The 25,158-nt window shown below is 47.4% G+C and overlaps 2 protein-coding genes across 3 annotated transcripts in view; both read left to right on the top strand.

Annotated features, from left to right (window-relative positions):
* LOC119393182 (vacuolar protein sorting-associated protein 72 homolog) overlaps positions 1 to 25,158 on the top strand; it is a 234,535-nt gene that overhangs the window by 47,766 nt on the left and 161,611 nt on the right. The window lies entirely within an intron of this gene.
* Positions 1 to 25,158, top strand: part of LOC119393180 (BTB/POZ domain-containing protein 6) — a 64,969-nt gene that overhangs the window by 1,955 nt on the left and 37,856 nt on the right. The window contains exons 1-2 of one of the 2 annotated variants that reach the window (XM_049416133.1): positions 2,145 to 2,357; positions 14,235 to 14,391. The gene's annotated coding sequence lies outside the window, so the exon portion shown is untranslated. Of the gene's footprint in view, positions 1 to 2,144; positions 2,358 to 14,234; positions 14,392 to 25,158 lie in introns of those variants that run through there. The other variant, XM_037660017.2, reaches the window with a different exon arrangement.

The raw sequence follows: 25,158 nt of genomic DNA, 5'->3' as shown, positions 1-25,158 counted from the left end.
GCGCTCGTTTCTTTGTTAGGCACGTCTTAATGAAGCCATAGTAATGAATATTTAGTGCAGAAGCAATACAAGGACGAATAAGAAGGGACAAAAAAAATCGCGCACGTGTTGTGTTGCTTCTGCGCCAAATGTTCATTACTATGTGTTACCAACAAGGCCGAACACACTCTAACGAAGTCAGCAGACACTGGAGTCCGGTAAGGCGTAGGGGACATTATTTGCAGTTTTAAGGGGATAGCCTTAAATGTCTATGTTTCAAAGCTGTGTGAGGTACAAAACAGATTGTCCAAAAAATGAACTGATTGAGCGTGCCAGCTATGCACGTACCTTGTTCGCTTCGTCTTTGCGGCGTTCGCGTGAGTAAATAAAATAAAAATTCGGCGGGATGGCTAGAACCTTCTATGAACGTGAAGGCGAAAGCCCACTTGTACCTTCTGTTAATACTTTTATTATTATATTATTATTAGGCTAAACATGTATAAGCAGAGGTTGATGCAAATGCGCGGCGCCGGCTGCTCCTCTTCTCTTGCATCATAGTTTTCGTCGCAAAGTAGAAAACAAACCCAAGGCTATACAAAGGCACATAGTAGAACACTTACCCACTTTGTCCCAGTTCTTCAATACAAAACAGGGTCCACGCAACACAAAAGTTTACAAAACACAAGTATACACACAATTGAAATGTCCACACATAACGTAAAATTTCGCTATAAGATGTCAAAGCCGATCATAAGTCACATGGGAATTGTCTAAGTGCCGCGCTATAACTGCAACAGTTATGTTTTCACGAAGAATTATCTGCTAAAACTAAAATGTAAGAATCGTGTAACCAAGCATACCGGTTGATAATAACGGCTGATAATCTGCTGTTGAAGTTTCTGCTGACGTGCTGAACTTCATGATGAACGGCAACTGCTAATAGTATCGATTTGGCATTTCACAACCGGGGATGCGCAAAAGAGACACAGTACGCTTGCGATGTTTGCGATGAACCGACATGAGGGAAATAACACTTCATAAAATGTTGAGCTGTCGCTTTCAGGTTCGCTTTCAGGCGACCGTCAGGCGATGCCTGGCGGCCACCTCCTCCGCTCTAGCTACGGCCCAGAGCTGGAAGATTGTTGCTAACTAGCTGGCCAATCCTGATGCTGAACGTGTTCACGATGACCGCCGGGCAAAGAGCCTTTACGAACAGCTTTACGAATTCTACCCTCGCTCTTCAGGATGTCCGTTTGTTTAGCAATCGTGTCGAAACCATGTTCAATAAGGGTGCAAAAAAGGCAGGACATTCTGCTATGCAATACGCTCGGTTATCGCGCTTGCTTGCACTCCTGCTGGACGCTGTAAGGGCGGCCGACGGTCATGAGATGTCCTTGTTATGGGGTCTGTGCCTCACCAACGTACGAACTATGTTCTTCAAACTCTAAGATATACCTTGCCTTCTTTAATAAATAAATTTGGTTTGTCTGACATACCCATCTGTGAAATTTTTTATAATTCTCCTCGAAATATATTTTGAAACATATTGCCTGGCCACTATTTTTGTGTAACTTGTATTGAACGTATCCTGAAATGGTATTGCATCTGTTGAATTACCCCCCCACCCCATTTTTTTTCTTTTGCTGCACTGCGTGTTTTCTGGTTTGTTCAGAGTTTTTTTATGTAATATCATTGGTATTTGCTCTTTCTGTGCGTACCGGACTACCGATGTTTACGTTGGAGAAGAGAGCGACGTGAAGCCGCGATTGCGCGTTTTTCTCTCTCTCTCTCTTTTCTTTTAAGCCATGTACTTTTTACGCATGTCTGGAATAAAGGCTCAGACCTTGTATCGAACTGGTTCGTGTCTGTGAGCTGCGCAAGCAACACGAGTCAGATGACGACGGTAGCGCGTGGCACGCGCCCTGGCTGGTCATACCGAGAAACAACGTCCGCAAAATTCAATGATGTTATGAAACCGGCGAAGAAGTCGAGAACGAAGTCTTGCTTGGCTACTGGTTTTCCAACTCGCCCTCTATCTCGACGACCGCAGGGCGGCGCTGCTCTGCCCGGGGCGTTCTAGCGGCCCTCAGCGCAGCTCGGGCCGGAGGAACGGGCTTCTTCTGACTCACGCCCGGGTCACCAAAAATAGGGGTCCCTCCTCCTCCTCTTCCCCCTTTCGGCCCCGTGAGACCGGCAACGGTGGTTTCGGCCTCTTCGACGCCCACCGTCGAGATTTTTCACAGAGCAGCAGTCCAGGAGCACGCGTGCGTACCGTCGCATACGACCTCACCTTGGTTAATTGCACCTGACCTTCCGCCGGCGGCTGTGTCAGCACAAGGTTGAAGCTCCACTGCAGCATCCACTGACATCCCTCGCAGGTAGGCCCCCGCAAGAAGGCAGGCCATCGCGCACCGAGCTCAGGATTGACTAAGCCAAGGCGCCTCGAGTCCTCGACCACTGCCTGCGTCGAAGCCCAAGTAGCGGTGCCTTCATTATATAAACGAGTCGCCTTAGCGCAACGTTTACTTGTCAGACAAGAGATGTGCGCGCGTTTATATATATGTCAGACTTCAGATAGCTGAGCTTCAAGTGCGCCGGGTGTCGTCTTTTCTTGAAGACCGTTCAGAAAGGAAACAAATGTCAGCTTTCAGAAACGTTAAATTATTTTTGTCGTTGTTGTTACTACTGTCACTCGTTCATTCAACGCCTTCGCTGGCGACGACATGCCCTGCCTCACATTCTTTGTGCTTGATAGCAATTTTTGGCGCAGGAAGAGGGAAAGGGCTTACGTGGCAGCCAAGATGGGATAAATGAACGCGTGGTCGAGGTATGAGGCCGACCACTGGTGGTTCCGATCTCGTCCCGCTAAGTATGCTGAGCGAAAGCCCGTTGGCACAAATAGCCGACGGGCAGGGTTGCCAGGTTTGGCTACAATGCGCCGATTTGGCTACTTCTTTAGGCCGATGGCGGCAGAAAAAACTTCTTGACTACTTGGCTGCTTTTTGGCTACTTTCGCCTCCCTTCGATTTGACGTTGCAGCCGCTGGCGTTCGAGTGTCAAAACATGGCGGTCAAAGCGTGTTTCTAGCTCCAAAAATTGCATTTTTGCACTTGGATTGCGCAGACAACGAACTTTAAAGAAAAGATTGCTCAGTGGCCTAAGCTGCTTTATGTGACCTGGCATGCGGGCGGCAAACTTCCTCGAGGCAGTTATTGCACAAGTAAGCTATGGATAACCTTTATGTATTAGCTCTATTTTATATGCGTAAAAATATATTTCCTTCACTCTGTCCTCTTATCTTTTTACTCCTTTTACCGTCCCCTCGCACTGCTGACCACTGTTCAAGTGTCAGAAGGCTGCGCTTAAGACAGTTACTGTGGTCAGCAGTATTTTATTCCCTGCATCTTTTTTTTATTTATTATCATCGTCATTATCGTTTACTGATTCTTAAAGACACCTGTTGGGGTGTTACATAAGGGGAGAGCATGCATAAGAAAATGGAACGTTTAAACACTCATAATGGCGCTGCCGCGATGGTGGGCTTTCAAAAGCACTCTTTACGCACTCTTATCTGAAAGCACGTGTTCAATCGGCAACTGGGCTGGTTGGTAATGGTCCCGTGTTGTTTCAGTGCGTACGTGTTCATACTGCACAGGCGACAGCCCTCGCGTGCGACAAACCTTTTGAGGATGACCACAGGTTAACTGGTGCTTTCCTCTAAACATCTGTGCATTTTTGACGAGATGATGGAGGGAACGGACGAGTGCTTGACGGTGAGGAATCTCACTCCCGTCGAGCGCAACCATGCAAAAGTCCGTCTCCTTCATTTCACTCCATGAAGAGCAGCATTAAGGTAGTCGCCACGCATTTGGAACTCGACGCCGAAAACGCACTGTCGTTCCCCCGTCCCAGCTCGGCGAGATGTTGTTTTTAGACCATCTGACAATCGTGTACTCCCGCGCTTATTACGCTCACAGAGGCGGCGAAGTATATAAGGCACACTCGGCCGTTCTTGATTGCGCCCTGCTTTCTGGCACTGGAGCAACGCGGGAAGCAGCTGCTCTGTGTATATACCTTGGCATCCGCCGCACGGGGCACAAAATGTGGTGGCGTCGCCGGCGAGGGTGTGTGTATGTTGTCAAACGCACTGGGCCCTGGATCCGAGCCAGAGCATGCCCTTAACCCCGCCGCAACGTGTCTGCAGTCATGAACGGCGCCGGGTGCCCTTTATGTTACGTGTGGCGTTACGTGTGTATAAAGTGCAGCCAGCGTCAAAAGTTAGGGACCGCGAGACACATGAAATAAATTAAGACAGCTTCGCAGTACTAAGCCTGGAGGAACAGCGGAATTGCTGGGCGGCTTTTGTTTTCCCGTCCATTATTGTCTTTTTTTCTTCCTCTCTTTGTTTCCCTTTCTCTCTGTTTTTCTATCTCTTTTCTTTCTCGTTTTCTTTCTATTTCTTTCTTTCTCGCTCTTTATGTATTTTTGTCTTTCTCTCTATCTCTTTCTCTCTTTCATCTCTCTCTCTCTCTCCCTATTCCTCGCTTCCTATTTCTCGCTATCTCGTTCTCTGTCTATTTGTTTCTTCCCCTTTCTTTCTTTGATTCTCTCTCTTTCTTTCTCTCTCTGTTATGATACGCTTCACTCTCTCTCTCTCCATTCCTTCTAGCGCTCCCCCTAAACCTCACATCTCTCCTCCTCACCCTCACTTCCCTTTCCAACCCGCTTGCTGTACTACACTATACAAGGCTATGTTGTGCTCTGCTAGCGTGCCTGGATAGCCGAGTGGTTAAAATGCTCGCCTGCGGATCGTGGGGTTCGAATCCCGCCTCGTCAAGAATTTTTTTTTTGTATAGGAATTTCTCTTTCTCGTTCTTTCTATCTCTTTCTTTCTATCTCTCTGTACTCGTTCTCTCAGCCGTCATCAGAATCGCGCGCCGATTTGTTCTGTGAACGAAGAGGAAGAAGAGGACGAACACAGCGCGTTCCTGATGACGATGATTTTCCGGGCACGGACTGCAACCAACGGCGGGCATAAACTGCTTCGCTGTTAGAAGCAGAACATTTCCGCTTCTTCGGCAGGCAGCCCTGCATCTATAAATTCCTAGCCGGTTTTAAAACGCGCTAACAATATGTACCGTGCAGTTCGACCAAACACACTGACAAATTGCTGTGGAATTCAAAGTTTTCGCAGACATAGTGGTCTGCGAAAACTTTTGATGAAGACTGCACATGTAACGTTACGTGTCCTTTGTTACGTACAATGCAGTGAGCGACAGCGGTACGTATACAGAAGAACGTGAGCTCGGCCTACTCGGTGCTAACTCCTTGACATATTGACCGCTAAGAAAAGCGGTCAATAGGTCAAGCAGTTGAAAGTTAGCGCCCGTGTTGCCGTTTTGTGTTTCCTTCTCTGTCCTTTATTATATCGGTCAATATTCCAAGCAGTGGTACGTCTAGGCGGCTCGGATCGCCACAGACGAATGTGTGCGGGGAAGCTCCGGAGAGCACTCAACATGTAGGTTTATTCAACCGCACGACAACTTCAACTATAGCAGTGAGTAGAATACAAGAGAGATAACGACGCTATACCGCTTTCGCTGTGTCCCCTATACAGTGAGGTGGCACCGTGGTTCCGACTCCTTGGATCACCGAAAAGATGCGCGAGCGGTTTCTTAAATTGAATTTCGCAGCGTCCGCGGGACCAGCGGATGTAACGGCGTCCGCCAATTGCTAGTTTGGGCCAGTCAAGCAAGCTGACGTGAACCAATCCAAACGCGTATTCGGGGTCCCCATAATGCCGCTCAAGAAAAAATTCATAGAGATTTTACGCTCACGGACAAGGCCGCCCACGCCAACAACACCGGATGCTTTGCTACGAGGGCTCCTTAACGCTATCGCGTTGAAACTTCTGTACCTGGGATCGGCTCAGCGTGAGGAGCGACTGCAACGCGTGCGCAGCCATCGCGCCTGCTCCGACCGCTGCACGCCAAGGGCGTAGCCAGAAATTTTTTTCGGGGAGGGGGGTGAAGGTAGCCTACCATGCTTTATATACATTCGTGCGTGCGTTTGTGCGTGTGCGTGTTTACATATATAGCCCTGCAAAATTTTAAAGTAACGGGAGGGGTCAACCTTTCCTCCCTTATTGCTAAGCCAATGGTTTACGGGCCTCAAAGTCACCGAACGAACGCAGCTTGTCCTTGTCGGCGCGGGCTCTTCCGAGTTCCCAGTTCACGGCCAGCTAAAAAAAAGCAAGAAAATATACCCGCTGAACACTGCCCCCGCGACGATATATAACTACGTAATCTAATCTCATCATTTAATCTTTCTTCGCGTAGCCGAGAGTGTAAATGCACGCCAAAATTCTATGACTTCGCAGTGTTATATAGGCACAAGAATGATGAAACGCGTCTAATGGTGGAAGCCTGACATATTGAAAAGCAGTGGAAGCGCATGCGTGGGCCATCATTGGATTAACTTGTGTAAATAAGCAATGCTGAGCTTAAACATTAATCTCTCGCGTAGAACGCTGCGTGTGCTGGATTGAGAGGTAGCACTACTACGCATGCGCATATAAGTTCTGTGTCTGCTTTCTCTTCCCTCGCATTGCGCCAATTCAGTTGATAGTCGGCGTTTGCATGCGTTGTCTTTTTCTCTTGTATTCGTGTTTGCACGCCCTTCTTTTATGATGAATCCTTACCAACTAGCTCAGCTTTGTAACGATACATATGTCACGCGCGGGTCACATTTGCACATATATGCTATGTCAGCAAACTGCAGGAAAGCGAGTGACGATGCCATATTAGGATTTCCCAACATCTCACGAAACTCGATATGCCAACAGCAACAAGAAATGAGCAAGCGAGAGAGGAACATTACATTTTCAAATCCGCATCTGGAAGTTGCGGTATATAGCATGTAAGTCCCGAAGTCACAGTGGCAACGGCGGCGCAGTAAACACATCAATTAAGCTGGAACTTGGAAATTAGCCCGATGTTCTCATGTGTTGGTGCTTTTTCTTTATTTAATCATTTATTTTTGTCACTGAGGAAGAAGAACGAGCGGTTCAAAAAAAAAAAAAAGGACATCGCTGATCCCTCTGTCGTAAGAATCGGTATAACACGAAAGCGAAACGTGTTTTCACAGACGTATTTGAGCGTTTGTCGTGCATTCTTTCGCCCCAAGGCGAAGGAATGAATGCTATAGCAACAAATTGCAATGTCACGCGAAGAACGGCAAGCAGCTCGAAACTTGCAACGCGCTGCTCAAGCAGAAAGGACGCACGGAACGAACATACACAGGATGAGCGCGGACTGTCACATTATAAATTATTTCTCTGTGAGCAGCAGGGCTCCTTTCGCAAAAGCGGGCGCTGCAGTGAGCGAGGTGACCTTCGTGCTCTCAACGCAAACTTGCGGTGAGAGCACAAGACGTACAAACCACCGCCATCACGAATAAGCTGCGCGCACGAGCGACCACGCCCTGTAGAGGCGCGCGCTCTTCGAGCCCTTCGCGCCATCTCACTAGTGATAACGAAACCACGCTGATGTACCACCGATCTCTGAGTACCGCCACCGGCAAATGGTGTATATAAATAGCTCGCCGTTGGCATTGCCTAGAACGTGCCGTCTTTGGCTGAATCGTTTCGCACCGCGCGCTGCAGGAGCGAAGGGTCGTAAGCTCGACTCCCGGTGACGTCAGTTCTTCTTCTAGTTTTTTCTTTGCCATCTGTTAGTCTTTATATTTTACAACGTCGTATCCGTGACGGAAATGCGTCAGATAAAACACTTTCGTGTTAAAAAGTCGCATAGCACTACTGCGTCCCTCATTTCACATCGTGGTTTTGACACTGTGAGATTCCAGAATTTTGTTAGTATCTACCACTCGCTCTGATATTAAGACTAACGAATTTTCAGTCCTCTTTTTTTTTTCATGTGGCCGGTGACTGACGTCAGGTGCGAACTTGGGGTTTTTATGCGTAGTGTGTAGCTTCTTGACTAGTGACTCTCTTGAGAAGGGCGTGGAGGTGATATTAAGGACAGTGTTCTGTCGTTCGAACAGCAATTTGTACATGACTCAACCGAGCGCCCTTTTGTTACAGGGAACTTAGTTGCTGTGCATTTAAACGTTCGTACAGAAAGCGCAGCTGCTAAGAAAAGTCGGTGCTTCGCTATCGCATGGAGTCCATTGATAGAAAGCTTTTACTATCGCATAATGATAATAGGCAGGTATATGCGAATAAATCTTGGGGCTTTACGTTTCAAATCCACGATGGTATTTGAGGCGTGCTGTAGCTAGCGGGGTACACCGGATTAATTTAATGGGATTCTTAAGCGTGCATATGAATCAAAGTACGCGAGTGGTATTAAAATATGCCTTCGTCGAAACGCCGAATTGCCAGGAATCGAACTCGCGTCCTTCGAGCAGCTGCAGGCAACATCCAAGCCGCTAAGCTGCCCCGGCGGGTAATGCTTGTTGATAAACACGGAGCACGCCTGTAAGAGCAACCCGACTCAAGCTTGGCGCAAGCTATTCGTGGATTGCGGAGACTGCTCACGTGGCGTGCAAAAGCAGCTAGGCGTCATCGTCCGAGCCTTCTCGAGGATCTCACGTGATTTCTTAATGTAAACTCACCGACAAACCACCCGGACTGCAGCTATAGCGCTTCCACTCGAGAAAGGGTTTCGGGAACAAACAAACGCGTTTCCGCAAGCCGAAGATAGGCGCGCACGTTTTAAGCAGGCGTGCAGTGAATGGCGGCCTGTTGTAGCGCTTCTCGCGTACGCTGCCTCACTAAAACCGTACAGCAGATGGCACTTCTATTTTATAACGATGGTCCACAAATCAGGTCGCTGCTCGGAATGACGGCTGACAGTATAACGCATACCATAGCTGGCAAATCATTTTGTCTGCTGACCAATTGCAATTTGATTTCGCTTGCGAAGATCCTTGTCAAAACATCCATTTAAGTAAACGCGAACGACAAGCGCAGAGGCGGTCGCATCGTGGGCTGTTGGAATCTACCGGCTTCTGGACACGTTCGTTCTCGTATGACTTCGTCGATCAGCTGTTTGCCCAATCTCATTAGACGATAACGCGAGAACCAGCGTGATTATTATTATTATTATTATTATTATTATTATTATTATTATTATTATTATTATTATTATTATTATTATTATTATTATTATTATTATTATTATTATTATTATTATTATTATTATTCGACAAACATATACAAAGGACAAAGGGGACATGAACAGGCTCGCAACTGCCACCGAGAGGGGCACAACGCTTGCCGATCCCTTTCGGGAGGATCAAAAATATGTATATGGGAGATGAAGATGGCAAGACATAAAAAGGGATCCGAATTTCACACAGCTACACAAAGCATCAGACCAACAACAACGCGTGAAATGATATGCGAGAAGCACGCGCATATATAAACGCCTCATTTTCGCCACGCCATGCCTGACAAAAAGCGTCTATTCCCGTGGCCAAAAGTCATACGTTCACGAGATGTTCCTGAGCAAGTATAGGCAGTTGTTACATTAAGAAACCAGTCAGGCACCGGCAGTGGTCCTTACAAATGAAAAGAAAATTGGCAGGTGTTACTCTCGTGTAACACGGGAAGGCGAAAACCTGCAGGACAAATGAGCCGCAACAAGCAAGTGCATAGAATGTTTTTCACTGAATCGGTTCTTTGAAGGCCTCATGGGAGTACTTTCGTATTTGCGTGCCTTTTTCAAAGGTATACGCAGACATTAGCGAAGTACCCACTGCGCGCCCTTAAGGCAACCAATACGTGCACCTATACGTTGCTGCACACTTTGTTGACGCTGCTGCTGCTGCTGCTGCTACTGTTGCTGCTGCTGATGATGATGATGACGAATTATGAATGATGGCTGAGCCCTTCATAATGGGTGGGAAGCTTTACACCACTCGATCGTTGCGACACACCTGGTGCGATTCTACGGTTCTTCCACACAATATCACGCCTGTCACTCCTGGCCCGACATGGCGCCTGTATAAGATTTTTTTTTCCGAAGCAGTTTCAAGCACTGACGCATAGAATGACAGAGAGCTGAGCTAGACAGGGCGTGCAAACACGGACACAAGAGAGAAGTCAAGACACTTGAGGAAGCAGTTTTCACCTCTCTCTTGTGTCCGTGTTTGCACGCCCTGTCTCTTTAACATCAAGCATTGACGTTGCTCTGTGGTAAAACGCATTCCTCCTGGGTTCGATTCCGGCTCGAACCATGTTTTGTTTTTTTTTTTTTTTTTTTTTTTTTTTTTTTTTTTTTTTTTTTTAGCGGGCGCTTAAGAGGTCAGGTGAGTTTCCGTACTGCACGCCGTGTTTTTCAAGGCCAGCGTCTGGTGAGTCGATTGAACTGAGTCTGCAGCTTCCAGTGCGATGCACTGATTTGAGTGAGAACACGCCTTTGTTTCGTTCCCACAGCGACCGCTGGTGTAACCCGAAGCCGCGAGCGCGTCGATGTGCGTAGCAGGTTGGGTCCCGCCGCCCTCGCCCTCCGCGCTCCTCGGGCGCGGGTGTGCGGCACACTCCGAAGAGGCTTCTCTGTGTTTACGTGTCGCGAGCAGTTTGCGATGCGAAGAGGAGCACGAGCAGGGGCTAGCCGGCCGATGGCCAGCATCGCGCGCTCGTGCTTATTCATCCACTTTACCATCAGGGCACAATCGCATGGACGGCTTCGTGTCGCAACCTGCCACGAGCTGCGACTACGCCTCGCAGGTAAACCGAACGTTAGCGCTGCGCCTTGCCAATGATGCTTCACCTTCTACCTTCTTTATGTTACTGTTGCACTCCGCGCTGCTAAGCTTGAGGTTTGGCGTTCGATTCCCGGCCAGGACGGCCGCATTTCTATGGGGACGAAATGTAGAGAACACGCGTGTGCTTACACTTAGGTGCACGTTAAAGAACGCATGTGGTCGAAATTATTCCGGAGACGTGCATCATAATCATATCGTGGTTTGGCACGCAAAGCCCCAGCACTTATGGTAATGTCGCGCCCCGTGAAGCTGGGCAGAATCCCCAAAGACTTTCTTTCGTAAGAACTTTTGGCCGGTTGCATTTGTCGGTAATCGCCATCGCACTGACGTCTGTTGACACGAACTGCACGAGAAGGCACTCGTCGATACGGGCACTTCTTCGCTTCTAGTTGCAGATCCCGGAAGCTCTCTTAATTGCTGCTAAAAGTGCTTACATATTTTGCCTATCGAACGGCTTGCGACACAGTGTGAAGATTTTTCCGCCTATAGCTCCGTTAAGTATACCGACGTTGTAGAAACAAGCAGCGCCCGAAGAAGTCGTAGCTACGCAAGGGCAAAAATGCAATGCCTTCTCGGCGTATCCTGTCTTTGCGGTCGGCCGATGAGCTTTTGAGCTTCCCTCTTTCATCTCACCAGTCTAAACACACAGTGACATCGATGTTTTGTGTAGCAAGGCGCGAGCGCTGATAAGATTCCAGAATGCGTACATACCATAAAAACTAGCGTTCTCAGAAGGCGCCAGACAGAACTCGGCAAAGTTACCACTTCTTCGCACTTTTGAGAGAAACTTGGCTGCAGGCTGATGAACACTTGTTGACGCATCAGCCCGGAGCGGGGTATAGAGACGAAGCAAACGCTCAAACGAAACAGCTGCCCGGCAATGATTAGCTGGCTAAACCCGCCTGAAGCAACACCGCTGTCACCTGCTGCAGCGTCCGGTCATCAATTTATTCATTTGCACTAGCTGTTATCGCTCGTAGTGCAAGTTTGCAAGTGTCTCGATGCGCTCTGCAGATATAAATAGCTATAGTTCGCACTTCTTGGTTTGCCGTCCGCCACGATTTCCGTCAGCGGGCGTACCGCCGCTCGCAATCATCACCGCATGTTCGTTTATTGTTTAACGAAGAAGTCCCAAAGAAGGTGAGAGATCGGCGCTACATACTGAAGTGCGTTCTCTGCGCTGCTGCTGCTGCTGCTGCTGCTGCTGCTGCTGCTGCTGCTGCTGCTGCTGCTGCTGCTGCTGCTGCTGCTGTTACGTCCTACGCGGCTGATGCCGGGCCAGTTAGTTTCGAAAGCGCCTCAATTCACGTGGGAGATTCACCACTGAAACAGTTTAAGTTACGAGTAGCGGGACACAATCTGTTGTTTACTGAAGGTGGAACACCAACCGAATGATTCGTGAGAATACAATCGGAAGGCCCTTGTATGTAAAGTTGTGCGTTCTTGTAAACTCGACCACTCACAGTGAAACTGAAGCTGACGCGCTCCCCGTAATCGCACGGGGTTGCATGTTTCTCGTTGGCGTCAATGTTTTGTCACTTATTACATTAATTAGCCCAGATCGCCTGCCCTCGAATGGCAGCACCTACCGCTAATAAGGTCAGTGTGCCAGCTATATCGCAAACGGCGGCTGTGGGCGATTTCGCGGATTTTATATATGGCTGAAGCCCTAGTTCTGGCATCTCTTGGCCGGCCGCCGTCGTGAAGTTGTTTGCGATATTGCCAGAGTCCAGCGTTGCACAGGCGGAGTTCGGGGAGATCGAGTTTGTGCTGCATTGAAAGGTGCTCGGCCAACATTTATGGCCTGTCGGCATGGACGCATGGCAGAAATAATCCTCCTCGGTCGTGGTCTTATCTGCGCACTACGAATGGAAGCATCACGGGCGGCGGCGAGGTCTTAGCTTCGTCGAGAAGCCAAGGCCTTTCCTCGAATAACATCTCGGCTATGGTGGCGCTAACTTCGGTGACATTGCGGAGTCGTGGCATGCCAAGTGTTAGATCAGCGTTAAAGCGATCTCTCATTTCTTTTCTTTTTCTTTGCGTATAGATGACAGCGACCAGTGAGTACATGAGGATGAACACCGTCGGCATAGCCCAATAATGTTAGCGAGTCTACACTGCGTGAAACTATTGAACTTACATTTTGTCGTGCTGAAAATTTATTAATGCATCCCATAAATGTTTTATAGAAAATAGCCCCACTTGCTTGAATTATATTTAAGAACTTTTGCCATAATGAAACATTTTCACGGATCAGCATGTGCAACAGCATTGGTTATGAAGAAACATAGATGGTTAGTACCCTTCACCAACTTCTTAACATTCGGCGCGTCAAGCAACAATTGTGCGACGTATTCTTCGGAACAAAGAAGGCACTGCCACCTGTTTTCTTCTGCAGTGTATTTGATTGACACCTTGCGTGCAGTTCACCTTACGTAGCCAGAAAACGCGACTCAGTAATGACAGAGAAATAAATGCTGTCTGCTAATTAAATACAGGTGTAACGACAGGGAACCTGCTTCGGTCTGGGAAACTACCGGGTCCCGTTCGGCCCACCGACTGCCTCGCGCGTCATTGTGGTTTTGTTGCCGTGACAACAGGAATGCAGCTGAACAATTCGCTCCCACCAGATTGCCGGAGGACGGATGCTATGAGCGTCCCTTGACCACTGCGCCACCAAGCTCAATTTTTAAAGAATGTAGCCTAATGATTTTTCTAGCTGAATTAACTTCAACTTTCAGCCGAAATAATTTCGACGAGACCTTAGGCCAATATTTTTTTTTTTTAAACGCTCAGATCCTGAAATTTTGCTGCGATTCCTTCAGTAGCAACGTGCGATGGCGTTTCCATTCAATGACAGTGCGAATGAACTTGCAGAGCGATGAGAGCGTCTGCGCGATCGCGGCGAGGAAAGGCGACTGCCGAGGAGTGAAAGAAATCCCCAGGACAAAATGAATGATGACAGAGTTTGTGAAAAAGCGAAAGGAGAGCTTCTTGGGGGCGATGTGATAAGCTTTGTAGCTCAGCGCGATCGCTGAGTGCGTCTTCAATATATCTCTTAGCCAGCTTTTTTCAGCATACCCCGTAAAATTTCTTAATTAACGTTGTCATACGCACCAGTAATGTCCAGAAAAGCCATAGCACACACTCTGGATGGTTGGCCGGTGTTTAAACGATGCTCGGGGCGACAAGTGTTCCTGTTATGCTCAAAGTTTCGGCTTTCTTTGCTCTCCATACGATTGGCTGTCGGCCCTCGCAAATGTGTTCTGTGACATGAATTCCGGTGTAATAGCCTTTCGTAAACACAGGCCTAAACATCAGTTAGAATTCTGATTTGAAGCCTCCGTGGAGACGAGCATAGGTATTGTGTTTTGCAGAGTACACATTCTGGCGCAATAACCCGACCCGTCCCCTCATTCCTTTCTCGATGCAAACGAAACCGACTCTGGCGCTGTCTCACGCAGGTCGCCCCGCCAAGCGCGGTGCCGCGGCCCCGCTCTCCCCCACCGAGATAGTGGACACAACGGTGACGTCATTTCCGTCGAAAGAAGAAAACCGGTAACCAAGAGTGCTGACAGCAGCGCCTGCGGGGACTGGGTTTCGGCACCGCACCGCGAAAAGGTCGGTGTTTTTATTTATTTATTTATTTATTTATTTATTTATTTATTTATTTATTTATTTATTTCTTTATTTATTTATTTACACATACTGCCATCTTGCATGACAAGATACTGCGGGAGTGAGTGCATACATATAGCCAATCATTTGAATACATATTAGATGTAACAAAAATACAGAAAAAGAAACAAACGAAACAAGAAATACAATATCAGGGTGAGGTCGTTGATTAGCGAACATGAATAGGCAACTGTTCCACAAGTTCTTCACTTGATAATTGTCGCAAGGATCCCTCAAGGTCATTTTAAATACCATTGTGAGCTTGTAGTCGTACATGAGTGAATAGAAAATAAACATTATACATAAATATTTAATCTGTAGTTGAATCATGTGAATGACTGTCATGATTTTCTGAAGAAAGAGAGAAAGAGAACGGCGCTCTGACGAATCACGTGAAAAAGCAGGACGAACGCGCGCACAGCGCCGCGTATACTTACCACTGCCGCACCTCGCAAAGAGAAATTCAATGATTCAACTGAGGCTGAATGATGGCAATGCTGGTGTTATAACGGCGGATAGCCAATAATAGCCAAGATTAGGCATAGTTTAGGCAATATGAGCCTGAGCCAACGAGTACTGGCATAGTATATGCGAATAAAAACGGTAATAGAGGTCACGTGACTGTACTGCGTACGACATCGGCCTGTGTATCCCGTCAGACATTGTGCACCGTTACAGAATGCGGGTGGAAGAGTCCAATGAAGATATTGTCATGAAAAACAGAAATGAAATTCAAACGGGGGGGCCAACTTGGATTCTTCTACTCAGACGCGAAACACGGTGATTCTCATCAGACAACTGCGCCGAGTGAAATGTGTGGCATTTGCGAGAGCAAGCGGAGATCATAATAGCGGCATCCGCATTTATTGCCCTTATGCCACGAGGTGGCGCGTACAGTTTGCCACATCCAGGCGATCAAACAAGGCGCCAGTGGCTGCGTGCGCATCACTCCCCCATCGCACTATAAATACACTTGCGGGAAACTCTCGGTATGCGAGCGTCGTGCGGAAGGAGTCCACTGGAAAAAGAGGTACGGCCTTCGTATGCTTGCACGTGTGCCGGCAACAGTGACGTGCCAGGTGTTCAACCCCTCTCGAAATATTTGCATTGTCTTCGTGTATTTGTACACGTGCAAACACACACGCACGAACATGCACAGAGAGAAGTCGCATCTCCCAGCTCCTTAACCCTGTAAAACCCAGTGTATCATATTTGATACTTTAAGTATAATGCCTCAAAAGAGGTAACAAACCCGTCAAAGCTTCATGGAAAAGCCGTTATTGCATATTTAACATGTGATAATGAAGTTACACTGACTTATTCATTTATTCAAATTAATTAAATTATTTTTAAATATGACTAATCAAGTTATGTCCGAAATAAAATTTCCCCCTTTTTTTTCTTAAAATGAACTCTACATGAAGAGTAAATATGGTGAGTGTTTTCTCACAATTTTTCTCAAGGCATAACGCCTTTTGGGCATTGCAGGGTTAAAATAAATTTCTGGCTACGCCCTTGACCAGCGAAAGTTGACTTTCCTAATACTTCACTCGATCGCTTCGGTCATTCTGCGAGTATTCAAACACAGCTATCCACTTCAACGAACCTGTTGGCTTGATTTCCGGACGCTCTGCTTAAACATTGCCCCTTATTCGCCAACTCATGCATCGAGCCCTTTAATTATGTTTGCCACTTTTGGATAACGCTCGAAACTTTGCATGCCTACTCGCAGCAACGTAATTGTCATGGACGCTCTGTATGTTGTCAAGATACATCTTCATTTTCAGCAGAGTTGCACGGAAACGATTTATGACGAAAACACGAGACTCTCTCGCCCTTCCTTCGAGGCAATTTATAGTTGGATCGTTAAATGCAGCCATACATTTCTAAATCGTTAAAAATTGCTTTTTTATGAAGAGTGTCTGTTGGCATTACAAACGTAATTCCTTGGGGGGCTTACCAAGTACGTTTTTTTCCAGTTAGGGACAGATTAGTTTGCTAACGAGAGCCCCTTGGTACTGACTTCCATAAGGGAAGCGCCCTACTTCTAGACTTGGCAGTACTGAAATTATAGTAATTAATAAGTAATGTAATGAATTATATCGAGCGAGTAATTTTAAGAAACTATTCATTACTTTCCAGATTACGTTTGACGAAAAATATAGCGTCTCCGCTTCTCTTATCAGATAAAAATTGACCAAGAAAGGAAGGCAAAACAGCGAATACAAGTTAATCTGAGTGCCAGACCTCGAAGCAGATAGAACCACGGAAAAGTCACGTAGCGTCTGAACTCGAAGCCTCGAATAACTCTGCACCATTGCTAACTTTTGTTAAATAATTTTATTACTCTTCAAAAGTAATAGTAATGCAATGTCATTGCTGTTGGGCAGCTGTAATTTGTTATGTTGTTTAATCACATTTAAAAACATAGAAAAGTAATTAGCGATGCAAGTTGATTACTTTTAGGAGTAATTATGCCATCTCTGGAAGATTCGTGCCTAAAAGGAGAAAAAAAAATGGAAAGAAAGAAAGAAAGATACTGAATGTACACATGACGTCACGAGAACTTCGCGGACCAGGTCCCCGACCTACGCGTGTCATCGAGCCGAGGCATCAGCCGAAGAGGAGCCGGAGATCGCGAGAAGAAAACAAACGGCTTGGTGCGAAAAGAAGAAAATGATGCACCATGGGCCAAAATAGAGCTTGCCAACGGAGGAACCGCGGGACTGGGTGTGCGCTGTTGCCCTTACTGCCATTTTCGGTATTTGTGTGACGCGCGCTATAGAAACACGAGGCGAGGTGTTTTTCGCGCGCTAAATATAAGCCGTGGCTGGTGGTGCGGAACATATTTGCCTTTACTTAGTATAGGTTTTCGCACCCGCGTTCGCTCGTCCGCACTCGGGTTCCCACCTCGCAGCGTGCACCACCCGCGTGTTCCAGATAGCCGTGAGAGGCCTCTGCCGATGGATGTCTTGCGAATACTTCTTCGGCTCCGTGCTCCGAGCGCGGTAACGCGCTAGAAAGAGTAGGGTGGCCGTGTTTTTTCCCGGAGGGGCAGAGAACACAGCGCGGTCGGCACGTATGTACATGCCATCCCGCAGATTTATTTATTTTTGTGGCAAAGACGGGGACATAGACGTGGTACATGACGGATCACGACATTTGGGAAACTGGCGAAGTAAGGTGGCGCTCTCGCAGCAAAGCTTCAAGTGTTGTTTTACGCTGTTTGTGCGGGATACGATGTGCGCCTCCGAAGTTTATCCGTAAACGAAGGAAAGACCTACGTAAGCCCGCACAAGGAAAGTCTGAGGATGAAGGCGAACCGGAATGAAGCAATAACGAAACGCTAGGTGCACAGCTATGGAGTTACAATAACTATGAAGTGGCGCTTGGAACTTGGAAATGAGTAATGGTATACACTAGTGCCTACGTTCTCGAATGCATTCCTGTGCTTAAAATATCAAGTGTTGTCGGGGTTGTAAATTAAGCGAAGGTCAGTAGGCTGATTGGAATTTGGGGCCCCCGAAAAAACCACGAAGTGTGAGTGATAACGGTGAGGCTTTGTTTGATCGCTGGCACCGGCGGCTGTCGATCAAACTCTTGCATGAACGGCGGACGTTTACTTCGCCATTACTTGTCATTATTTCGCGTTCACAAAGAGCATTGGCTGTCATTGCGTTAAGCGATCTTTAGATGACGAATGCTGGCAGCCAAAAAATTTGTGCCGACCTCACGTTGCGCGTCTTGTCGTTTCTAACTTACTCGAGCTCAGCGAAGAGTGGCATGGTTTGTGACCTTGAATGAAAGTCGTTACTCGTTTGTCAAGGCACGTTGCAAACTGTCGCGCAACGTTCACGCAATTCAGAATTCATTATGCCGCCTTCGCTTCATCCTACAGATTCTCGCGCCGCAAGAAAGTAGCCGTAGACATGGCTCGCATTGTCAGCAATCAAGGCAGCACGAGCTTGTTGGCTATCGCAGCGACGTTACCGTATCTTGCCAAGTTACTGAGCGGTAGTTTTTCCCCCGCAGAGAAGCTATCTTAGGCTAACATGCGCCGTAGCAGTCGGCATCCGCAGAAAACTCCTAGCGGCTCCATTGACTGAGCCGACAGGTCACGTGATCTCGCTCTGACCAATCAGGTGTATGCGCGCGCATTTTGAAATCTAGTGGCGGATTCACGACATCACGTGACCTCGCTAGCCAATCGTCTAGAGTCGCGCTTACAAAAGCGCAGCCTTGCGAGCTCGCAAAGCGGGGGCCAAGCGAAGAGCCGACGACTCCGAAGTCGCGAAGCCGAGGCAACACGGCAACGAAGGGTTGCCGCCACTACTCAGGGCAGCAAGGGCCACTGCAATGAATGCCGCAAAGGGGATCATCGCGCATAGAGAGCTTCGCTGTATACGGCTGTATACGGCTGTATACGGCTAGATAGCCGTTTTTCCAACATTGGCGGAAATGAAACGCTCACATAAACATAATACATATAAAATACATATACATTCAAGTTGGCAAGAATTCGAAAATGTGCTATTATTTTACTTCGTTCACTTTCGTGCTTCGAAGAGCGTTGCTCGTTGGCCAACAAGCACAACAAATGTTCGTCAAGTCATTCCGTTTCATCTCTTTTAGAGTTGTATACAATTGCAGCTATATGTAGGCGTCACCAGCACATGCATCTGTATATATCATACGCGCACAAGCCCTTAACCTATATACGTAAGAAATCATTCCTGGCTACATTGAACCGTATGAGTGTTGCTCTAACACACAGAATAATGTCAGAGCACAGATTTTGCAGAATAGTTCAGCAAAATATGTGCACAATACTCGTGCGCGAACAACCACATGCACGGCGAAAGAGCAAGACGGGACACACAGTGCTATTAACAACTCAGCGTTTATTGCACGTGATGACTATATATATATATATATATATTGAATGAACTTGCAGGTAGCACGTTTTGAAAAGGAAAAAATGCCTTTACTAACGTTTCGGCCGTGGCACGGCCTTCGTCAGAGTGACTCTGACGAAGGCCGTGCCACGGCCGAAACGTTAGTAAAGGCATTTTTTCCTTTTCAAAACGTGCTACCTGCAAGTTCATTCAATATAGAAAATACCCGGACCTGTCGTGCCCTCCCTTCATTTATATATATATATATATATATATATATATATATATATATATATATATATATATATATATATATATATATATATATATATAGTCTTTGCGCGTGAATTATGTACTGTCAAAAATAGCCCACGAATCTCTCCTCTTGTCTCTCGCATATTCTGATCATTTCTGCATATCCGGTTCCTACGCCGTGTTGGGGTGTTACTCGCGTAGAGCTGCGTTTGAACAACAATAAACAAGAAGGACACAAATGTATCTCTACTGATGGCACCTTGTCATCATGGTTTCATGCGTGGTGTGCGTTCACGTGGCCGTAACACAAAAATGCGACGATGCGCTGTCCAGCAGGCCCGCGAGGCGGCGGTGAGGCAAGGCCTCGACGTCCCCACGTGGGAGACCTAAGGCCCGGTCGGCGAAAGCTCTGCAGGACTTTCAATGAAGTTGTTACCAACCAACCGACGCGAACAGCCTCAGAACGCCAAGTTCGGATCTGGAGCACTGCACAGCTCCATGGTGGAAGGAAAATGTTAGTAGGAGGGAGCATTGTGCCACGCGATTGAAGAGTCGCCCCGACACGTGATCAAAACGTCACAGTGTACGGTAGGTTTTAGTACTCATGGTTTTATTTTCGAACCTCCTCCGTGAGCCGGTCGAACAAGCGCGCTTCGGTTAAGCACTACCGGGCACCAAACCCCAATATCTCCGCAAATCTCATAGTTTGCGCGATCTTGACGCAAAAAGACACGTGTTGGGCCGACACTGCTGGCTTCACGGAGCGCGTGCCAAGGCTGGCTGTGTGACGTAATGCTCCCTCCTAAGCTTTTTATTCCTCCATGATACGAGCGGTATTATGCGCCAGGTAGACGCAAGCGGTACGGGCGCTGTTTGATAGACGAGTGCAAACCGAGAGACGAAGTGGTAAAGAATACATCGACACACGGCTCTTACGAACACCGGGTCTCTGTATCAGCCTGCAGTTTACATTGTACCACACCATGCGATTCACCACATCAACGCTTTCGCCGCGACTAGGTCTGAGCACACTTCTGCACGGCCGATCGAGGTCCTTGACCCGGGAATACGCTCTGGAATTTCTCGGTGGTTTCTAGAGGAGCCAAGTAAACCCCCGCCTAGTCCCCCGTGGCGGCATCTTGCGGGCTTTCATCCACGCCGAGGACAACAAGAACCGCACAAAGCTTGCCCGCTCTGAATGGACGACGGCGCTGCCGTCCCCGCCGCGGGGTCAGCCTTTGTTGGTCGTCCTCTGGTCGATGGAGGGTTGCGTTCCTAGCCGGCCGTGATCTGGCGCGTGATCGGCGGGGGCGGTTGTTACCCTGCGTGACCCTCGAAACCTTGCGAAGGGAAAGTGTGCGGCCCCGTGACTCGGTTCCCGAACCTGGAAGGGAGCCCCGCTTTAGGGCTCGTGACTGCGCAGAGCAGCTGCCGAATGCTGCGGACGCGCCAAAACGCGGCTTCGGAGGAATCTCAAGTGAAACGGGCGCTGTCTTTTACGCAACCCACACAACCAAGCTGAAACTCGCGCATCTACTCCTGAAAAACACGCACTACGTCGCGTCATGCAGTTTCCGGCTTCGCTGTTACATAGAGCGCGGATCGAATTACGCCAACGATTACTAAGAATAATACTTTCACGTGCCAAAACCACAATATCATTGAGGCACATCGTGCTAGTCTTTACCATGCTCCTAAATTTAAGCACACGGGTGTTCTTTGCCTTTCGCCCTCATCTAAATGCGGCTGCCGCTGCCGGGGATCGAACCCGCGCCCTCGAGCTTAGCAACGCGACGAGTTACATGCTAAGCGACCACAGTGGTTCGCCGGTGAATACGAATGAAATTTCAGGTATATAACGGGTTACAGTCATGTCGGGTGGAAACGTGATGGAATAGAACGAGACACCGACCACACAAAAATTAGTGATCGTTAAACCTTTCTGGTTCGACACCAGGTCTTGTTCACAAACGAGAGTTAAACCAGTCGATAAATCAGGCCGCGCAACGTGTTCGAGACAAATACAGCGAATATACGTTCACATTTGCATAATTTCGGTTGAGGGTGTGTGTTGTGGTGTGAAGTGAATCTAGGTAAGGGCGCATGTTCTGTCGCAATCAAAGTACTTAATGGCACACCCCGACAAAGCGCACTGTTCAACGCGATGAAAGAATCCCCGTGAAAGTACGCAGGACGTTCCTTTGCTGTCATTCAGTGCGTCGCCAAGATTATGGATGTAGCGAATTCTATCGCAACCGACTTAGATGCTCGCCGAGGACGCAGTGTGCAAGATCTACATTATAGGCATTTATTCGACGCTTCCTCGGTCGAATATTTTTTTTGTACGTGCGCCTGTACATTTCAATACTTATTAATCACTGGATCCAAGGAGCTTACGCGTATGTTATATTATGACGTGCTCACGCTTTCAGTCTGCAGCTATGGTTTCTGCAAGCCTCGTCACGCAGTGCCATCCACGGCGTTGTGCTGGCCCATTTTTTCCCCAGCCTTTTTCGAAACGAGTTGCTGCAGTTTTCGCGCCAGGCTACCGTCCGTTTACCTAATTGTTTCTTTCCGCTGCCTGAAAAACAGTCCAGCTCCCCCTGGTGACGGCTGGCTTCCCAGGCGAAACCGTATTAAAAGTGAAAAAGAAAATTAAAAAAAAAAGGAGAAGCGAGAGCCTGAACTCTGAAGCGAAGGAGAAGCGTGAAAACATGTTTTTGTCAACGGACAGTGTGAAAGAAAAGTGATTTAGCGGGGAGTGAGCGCGCACCTCTTAATTACGCGACGCCCCCTGGGGGTCTTGCTCGAGGCCGCGCTGAGGCGAGCCTCGAAGCCTGCGGGCTATAACGGCTATTGCGAATTAAAAACTCAGACAGTAAGCGAGGCGCGTGCCACTTTCTTGGGATTCACGCAACGGTCGTGCAAGCCTTCGAGGGGGCGCCCCTGCCGAGCCGATGCTCGTCAAGAGGACGCTTGGCGGGCCACTTTTCCCGGAACAATTCTCACCCGCGGTTTCGTCGGTTGCGGTTACGAGAAACACGTTGGGCTTTACGCGATGTGTATTCAAACAGTATTTTATCATTCGTACCTCGAGAATTGGCTGTCTGCGGAATTTATTGGCAGTCTTGTATCTTCCGTACCGCGCGCACTTTTCTTTGTGTCTTGGAACAGAGGTGCAGGCCTGGTTGATGTCGTGTTTGTTGATTTAGAATCACCAGGTGCGAAGCTTCCGTGTGTGCCGTGTGTGCCTAAAGTGGATCGCAGTACTTCTTCGTGCACTTCATCTGAATATCTGTAAAGTTGTGTGTCCGTTGTGAGCTGCCGCGCAGATAAGCGCACCTGACAGTCGCTAAAATAGGCTGCACAACGTAGATAAATAGAGCAGCCGAGGGGCTCTTTAGCTCAACGTTTTCACAGCAACCTAGGTAAAATGGGACACAACAGGCGAGCCAAATATGAGAGATATACATTATTATTATTATTATTATTATTATTATTATTATTATTATTATTATTATTATTATTATTATTATTATTATTATTATTATTATTATTATTATTATTATTATTATTATTATAGTTTTTATCGCTTTCAGTGCTTGCAATATATATAAAATGGCGCTGCGCTGTGCACTCGACATCATCATCGATCATTACAGTATGCAATACCGCTATCGTTCGGCAAAGTGTTCTGCAGGCAGAATGGTCGCTGCTCGAATGTTGGGCACGATGCTGCTGCCTGGAATTCAGCTAGCTCGACCTTGGCTGCACGTTGCATACGCTGCCATTGCGAACTCCTGTTTCAGAAAACCACGGTGCTGCTCAAAAGCAGAAATCAATCAAGCTAACAGATAGGCGAGGCATATCATATTCACATGGATTTTACCTCGTGTGTCAGCCAGACTTCTATCACATTGCATAAAAAAGAAACAGAATTTTTGAAAAAAATTTATAACTGCGCTAAGGACGAGACACCAGAAACGAAGTGGACAGGACGATCGCAGCCTGTCCACTTCGTTTCTGGTGTCTCGTCCTTAGCGCAGTTATAAATTTTTTCAATTATGTCTTACCAACTAGCCCCCCCAACGTACGCTTCTACAGAATTCTTGAATGGCTTGCTACGCGCCATGTGAAATGATTGATATGGTTGTGCACGCAATAAATACTCAGTTGTAAGTCAGCGCTCGTGTGGTCCGTCGTCTGTGCCGCGCTACATGTTGAACCAAATATGTTAGCATACGAACTCGTCCAACTTGCCGTGTTAATTTATTACATAGCATTACAGAGCTCGTCTGTGAAGACGACAAGTGCGTGATTGTCATAGCATGTTTGCAAAAAATCTGTATTGTTTAAACAGTACATACATACATACATACATACATACATACATACATACATACATACATACATACATACATACATACATACATACATACATACATACATACATACATACATACATACATACATACATACATACATACATACATACATACATACATACATACATACATACATACATACATACATAGGTACGTACGCACACACGCACACGCTGTACTTCCCACAAGCAAACCAGTGGGATCTTTTACCTCACGAAACATTAGCATCATTGGTTTCAGCTCGAACGCACTCTGCTCTACGTGCGTCTGTCCTCAGCCTCATTCAAGCCTTTCCACCTCTTGCAAAAGCCAACGTACGCTTCCCTCGCGAGCAGCTGGCTTGGTGGAACTTCACGAGCTGAGTCACGGTTACCGACCGAGCGGCGAGGCTGGTGTCATTTCGGGCGCGTCACACTCGACAGAGCGGCCTCCAGCGTCGAGCGGAGCCGCAGGTGCTCCGAAGAGGACAGGCTGCTCGGCCCCCCTTTTTGCTCCTGACAAATATGAGCAATATGAGCTGGAACACCGAATTTATGCTGATCCAACAACTACTTGTAATGTAGTGATATGAATGGGACGTATTTCAACTGACGGAGATACCTTTCCGCTTGAGCATTTCGTTCATGAACACTTGTGCGCTTGACCCGCCACGGTGGTCTAGTGATTATGGTGTTTGACTGCTGTGACCCGAAGATCACGGGATCGAATCCCTACCGCGGCGTCCGCATTTTTGTACTAAAGCACACCAGATGGTTAAAAATTTCCGGAGCACTCCACTACGGCGTCCCTCTTAATCATATCGTGGTTTTGGGTCGTAAAACCCCAATAATTATTAGCATTACTTTTCCGCTTGCCAACTGCACTTAGCCGTTATGACCTTTAAAGGGTAATTTTAGTGTTCACATCATCTTGCGCGTAAACATTAACAATAAGAGTAACAATAAGAGTGCATTAGTTAAGTTCAGTTCTTTTTTTTTTAATTATGCGGGAGAAAGCTTTTAACAATAACACGGATTTTCTTGTGATCCGGGCACCTCCGTGGCAGCTTGCATGTAATGTATTGACATGCTAAGCTCTAGGGCGCGGGTTCAATTCCCGACCATGGCGACCGTATTTCGATGGGAGCGAAATGCAACGACAACCTGTGTGCTTAGATTATGGCGCACATTGAAGAA

The sequence above is a fragment of the Rhipicephalus sanguineus genome, chromosome 5 (assembly GCF_013339695.2).
Source record: "Rhipicephalus sanguineus isolate Rsan-2018 chromosome 5, BIME_Rsan_1.4, whole genome shotgun sequence".
NCBI lineage: Eukaryota > Metazoa > Arthropoda > Arachnida > Ixodida > Ixodidae > Rhipicephalus > Rhipicephalus sanguineus.
The sequence above is the reverse complement of the archived record's forward strand: the minus strand, read 5'-3'. Positions and strand labels throughout refer to the sequence as shown.